This window comes from Triturus cristatus, chromosome 6, assembly GCF_964204655.1.
Source record: "Triturus cristatus chromosome 6, aTriCri1.1, whole genome shotgun sequence".
Taxonomy (NCBI): Eukaryota; Metazoa; Chordata; class Amphibia; order Caudata; family Salamandridae; genus Triturus; species Triturus cristatus.
In genome coordinates this window covers 1,267,330,695-1,267,336,694 of record NC_140589.1, presented here as the reverse complement: position 1 = coordinate 1,267,336,694, position 6,000 = coordinate 1,267,330,695, and positions in this window count along the sequence as shown.

The window sequence follows — 6,000 nt, the reverse complement described above, 5'->3', positions numbered from 1 at the left end:
GAGGCTCACCAGTGGGTAGCAGACCACGAGACCCTAAATAGTACAGCTCCAAGGAAGGTCCAACAGAGTAATGGTGTCAGTGCTAGGCTCTCATGACCTCAAAGAATAGCGCTCCTGCGCGTATGTAGGACGAGTTTGGATATAACAAAATACTGGCATCCCTGGAAAGCAAATGTTGGAAACCAAGGAGAACGAACAAGCGCTCCTGCGCGAACAGAACCAAAATCATAAAGCGCTCCAGCGCGGACTAAACCCAAAAAGAACCATAAAGCGCTCCTGCGCTAATAGAACCAAAATCATCATAAAGCGCTCCAGCGCGGACTAAACCCAAAAAGAACCATAAAGCGCTCCTGCGCGGTCAAACTCAAAATAACCCTAAGCGCTCCTGAACGGATAGAACCAAAATCATCAAATAGCGCTTCAGCGCGGATTAGAACACCTGGCCACCCATAACGCAACCGCGTTACGATGACTCCACAGTTAGTGAGAACGAATGTACCTTGACTGTTCCCCAGAGAGACAACGAAGACCAACAGCAGCGCTCCAGTCCGGGAAGCACCAGACCGCTTCTGAAGTCTTCCGTTCACCAGGATCAGCGTCTCGCGTCGTTCTACACATCCAGCGGAATCCGAAGCACAGAGCCGGCGGGAAACGCGATGTTTAAGCGTTTCCCCCGGAAGTGCTTCCGTGAACCGCTATGCCTGTCAAAAGACTAGACCGTGACTCACCCTCCAGCCGGAAGTGAGTCTCTCGGCTGTTTCTGTGTGTGTTAGCGGGGAAGCAGGGAAGACGGCAGGCGCCGTGAACATGACAGCAGGTCTTTTTCTGCTGGCACGGCGAAACTCTGGAACACCCTTCCCTTTGCCATCCAATCTGCTACGACAGAAGCTAGTTACAAGAAGCTTCTAAAGACCTGGCTCTTTACGCAGAAAACCTAAGCAATTCACTATGCATCTTGCCCTGCTGAAGTACTCTTTCAGCGCCGGGACACCTCCCCGAGAGGTAGCTGTTCGCGCTTTACAAAAATCAGTATTTTTATTATTATTATCACACTCACCTTCCCTCCAAAATACTTAGGGCCCGATTCCAACGCGGTTAGGAAGGCCTCCTAATGGCATTTGCGCCATCCGAATCGGGAACATGTCTTTCCGACCAAATCGGAAACGTTTCCGACCGACTGAGTATTATGTGAGTTAGGCGTTAGGAATATTCCAATCCGAACCCGACGGCATTCGGAATGACCGAGCCGTACGGAGCAGAATCGTAAGTCTCAACGGGCCGCATTTCCGAGTGACTGATTACGATGCTGGATTCAGCCATTCCAAATCATGCTGTCCGACTCGAATCAGCAGTCTGAATCGACTTTAGGAGCCCATAGCCGGCCCCAATGCACCCAGAGCTTTCCCAATAGGGCCCATGGGGGTACCCATGTGTCCCCCTTACCAGCCATGCACAGTGTGGCAGGCACCAGGGGGTGCCTGCCACAAGGTGGCCGATTTTCCCCAGCCACCCCTTTCTTCAATGGGAGCCTATGCATTCGGTCGGAACATAGCCTCCCATTGAAGTCAATGGGAGTCCAACCAAATCCTTTCTGGAAGCATCCGGGTGCATCGTACTCGGTCTGTCAGACTCTCCCGATCCGAGTCGGTCAGAAACCATTCCCAAACCGATTTGGTCAGGCAGATTTCCAAACACATCTGAATCAGGCCCTTAGAATCACTAAAAGCACCTGGTTTACACTGGCACAGCTTCCACGGTTCCACTGGTGCATACCTCTAACATAGGGACCCATCCCCCAGAGGGCCACCAAGTTAGAGTGATGGTCATCCTGCCATTATGCAGGCAGGGCAATCATCACTCATTTTCCATGTCTGTATCTGCGGACCTAGCTTGAAAATGTAGACTGGCCCCCACATACAGAGATAGCTCCCTGTACATTGGGTAATGTAATTTTGTTTAGAGAAAACATACTCTCTCTTAGAGAGTTAGTTTTCTCTAAACAAAAACCTTTACAGAGCAGGTGTTTTAAATGTGATATCCGCTTGGCAAACCTTTACACCATAAAAATCCCCACTAGGTACACATGGATTATTAAATAGGGGCTGGCAGTCCACCGCTAGGATGGCGGAGGCCATGGCCTCCTCTACCATGGTGGTAGACAATCCACCAACATCTGCACGACCTTAGAAGTGGAGAGGAGAGAGAACGCGAAATCTACAGTTAATAAGGGTTGGTATTGTCTGAAGAGGTGAGTTAACTGATTCTTTTGGAATTCAAGAAAATCATGATTCATCCTAATGTGATCAAGAATCTGGGAGTTAGACACAAGAAGGCTTGTTTTGCCTCTTCTAGCTTTACGGCTATCCAGAATTAGGTAGCCTCTCTTTCTGTTGTTTCTGTGGCCAGCTAGGAGCATGAGTTTATCAGTCTGGTAGGGCAGTACATCAGTGTAGATTGCTTTATGTGTTAGACAAGCTATCTTGAGTTCTATTCAAGTTTCACGCGGAAGCCACTCTAGGGGGTATATTCACAAGGACTCATCTCCGATTTATCTCCACCTTAACGCATCAAAAGTGGAGATAGATTTAACACCCCTTTCACAAGCCGGTGCAAACTGAAGACATCGCCAGTATTCCCTCGATGACTGCCCCAAAATGTATCTCCACGGTGGACACCACCAACTAACCCTAATAAGATGCAGAGTAGGTGTTCCGTGCAAAAACACACGAAAAAAACACAACACCACTTTCACGACCTGCCAGATCTGCGATGCGAACCAAAAACAGGCGATAAGCTGCGGTAGCTGCAGGGAATTAACACCTGCCTTTTGCTGGTGTTAAGCAGGACGATTACCTGCAGCATAAAAGGGAGCCCAGCCAAGAGCCACACCGGAAGACCCACAGATGCCATGGAGACAATGATCATGCAACGCGGAAACCCATGAGGGCCACAACACCCACCGCAACCACCCACAGCCCCCCCCCCCGGACATACACATACCGTGCACGACTCAAGAGCCACAAACAGCGCATGATGACGCCCATTGCCAAAAATAAACACACATGTGTGGGCAGAAGAATGAGAAACAGTCACACAGCACTGAATTAACAGGCAAACACTTTATTGAAATACAACACAAAACGCCAATGCGGAAGACTCCTGTCGGGTCCGTCAGGGACAACTCGACGTCACAGCCTGGAAAATAAAGCACAAAATCAGGACTTGTGTCATGCGCACATCAAAGGAGCGAGACACAGAGAAACAGAAAAGGAAAGAAAGCCAGAGAGAGAAAGAGAGGAAAGGAAAGGAAGGGAGAGAGAAAGAGAGAGAGGGAAGGGAGAGATAGAGAGACACCGCCGGCCCTGCTCACCTGCTGCCACCGGTGTGTCCATCAGTGGGCACACCACGTGCCCGTGCAAGCTCCAGGCCCCGGTCCCGCCACCATGGCATGGTCCACATCATGCGGACCCGCCCCGCGGCCCAGCAGGTCCCACATATGACGCTGAGTCATGAGTCATCAATGTCGGAGACCACATCAGTGCACACGTCATCATCGCAGGCTGCACGCCCGCTCAACTATTTCGGTGCCGCTAACCCTGTGCAATGCCAGTTAGCGCCACGGGGTGGTAGGCCCGTGATGGCCGCAAGGCTTTGGGTTCCACTAACCCTGTGCAACCCCAGTCAGCTCCACAGTCCACCACTCATCTTAGTATGTGTCTTAAAAATAAGTGCTACACTTTTAAAGGCAACTATAAATGTGCATTGTAAAAACTCAATTCATGGAATTGAATCAGTTACAAAGTGCTGCTACCCATAGAAAACAACATCAGGAATAATGAAAAAAAATATGTGAAGGAATACTGACTGCTCACTGGTTCTGATACACCTATATGCAAGGCAAACTCAATGAAGGAATGCCGAATGCGAGGAACAATCAAAGTTTATTTTCCCAAATACATATGGCTGCGTCTCCATTAGACCTTGAGCCTTCAAATTACTTTGCTATGTATTGATAAACAGATGAGACCCCTTCTGAGGAGTCTGAGGCAGCATGATGAGAGTGTCCCTTCTAATGAGAGGCCACTGCTTGCTTTCCCCACCCCACTCAGACCTCCAAATACTGGGAGGAGAGAAATTAGTTATAACGCTTTGAGTTACCAGTGGAGTTACTTCATAAACTTCCCTGCGGAAATGAAGACATGATGCTCACAAGGGTCTCATCTCATTCATCCTGCATTTACAAGGGATCTCCCCTTAGGGGCAACCTGCACCATGACGTTTTCAGAACCCCACCTCAAAAACTTCTAAGATGTTAAAAACAAGAGTAGGGCTCCCAAGGCATCAACTATGAATGAAGCACATAACCCAGTATCCTCACCGGAAAACAAATCGACCTTAGAAGATTAAACACTGATTATGAAAACAAGTGGCAGTCACAACAACAGATATGGCGACTACAATCCTCTGCTGGGAGTTCACAGACTAGGCTGATACTGAAGATCCACAGACTCTGGCCATGCACAGCTGGTGGGATGGACACTCGGCCTGTGTCTCTGTGAGTGTCCCTCTGTGGGTGGCAAAACAGCACAGTGCACAAAGCTCAGCATGACATTGTTCAGCATTATGTTTATCAATTGTTCTTTTTGCATTTGTCACACCAAGTGGGACGGGTATGGCCAGACATGGGACCTGTGCTCTCCATGCAACTGGAGACAAGCTAGCCTGGCCAATAAAGGGTGATACCCCAAAACCGGTCCTAGGATGCTTGTTTCCAGTCTAGGGAGGATTTGGCCTGGCAGTTGAGGCTCAACTGTTCCCATGGGGAACAGGGTCAAGACTGATTTGCATATGGCTGGATCTAAACTGGAAAAGCATGGGGAGCATAACAAAGATGGATTTAGGCCCAGATCGCTGTACTGGTGTGAATGCATGACATTGTTCAATATTCTGTCCATCAATTGTTCTTTTTGCCAAAGAGCTCCCAGACCTAATATGTCCACAACGCTATTGAAATAAATGCTAGCTTACCAGGACACCAAGCCTTACTCATGGTCGACTTCAAGAAAGCGTTTGACTCAGTGAACTGGTAATATCTTGTCGCTCTGCTGACACACCTACAGTTTAGCCCCAAATATGATTGGGTATATTAGACTGCTCTGTGCTCTCCTACAGGCTAGTGTACGGATTGGTGGCATGGTCTCCCTCTGTATCCCCATTGGGAGTCGCACTTGTCAGAGATGCCCGCTTTCTCCCCTTCTCTGTGCCATTGCGATAAAGCCATTCTCTGCATGGGTGAGGGTAAATTCCCTGTTCTGCGGTTTCCAATGGTCCCCAATAGTGAGCAACAGAATCTCATAATACGCAGATGACGTTCTGCTCTTCCTGGATGATCAGCCCAGCTCTGGCTTGCAAAGCTCTGCAAATCTTGAACTTATATATACCATTGCACACTACACAATGGTAATGTTTTGGGCCCTGGAGACATAGGTGATCCCTCAGGGATTCAAGTACCTTGGGGTGTATATCACAGAAGATAAGGCTCTAGGGTACGATCTCAGTCTCCATTACCATCCTGAATGACTAGCTGACAACATTAAATTCTAGAACTCATTCCCACTGAACTTGCTAAGCTGTTCAGCCATCTTTAAGATGGTCTCATTGCCGAAACTTCTAAATCAATTTCAGAATTTCCCGATTCCAGTGAAGAAACCTTCCTTCACTAGAGCGAATGCTGTATTGTGAGGGCTCCTGTGAAGTGGTGGATACCCCACTTAGCCCTCCCAAACTGCTGTAGACCCACTTTCGAGGGAGGCCTGGCCACTCCGGATATACTACTATATTATAGAGCAGTATATCTGTTAGTATTCAATGACTGGTGGTTTGAAGGTTTGGGGACCCGGCCTACACTGAGGAGGGATGGATCTTGGCTGCGACTGCCTGCCACTCCTGCTGTATGGTGACAGTGGGCCAAGTGCTGCGCCTGCCTCCATCCGAATGGTA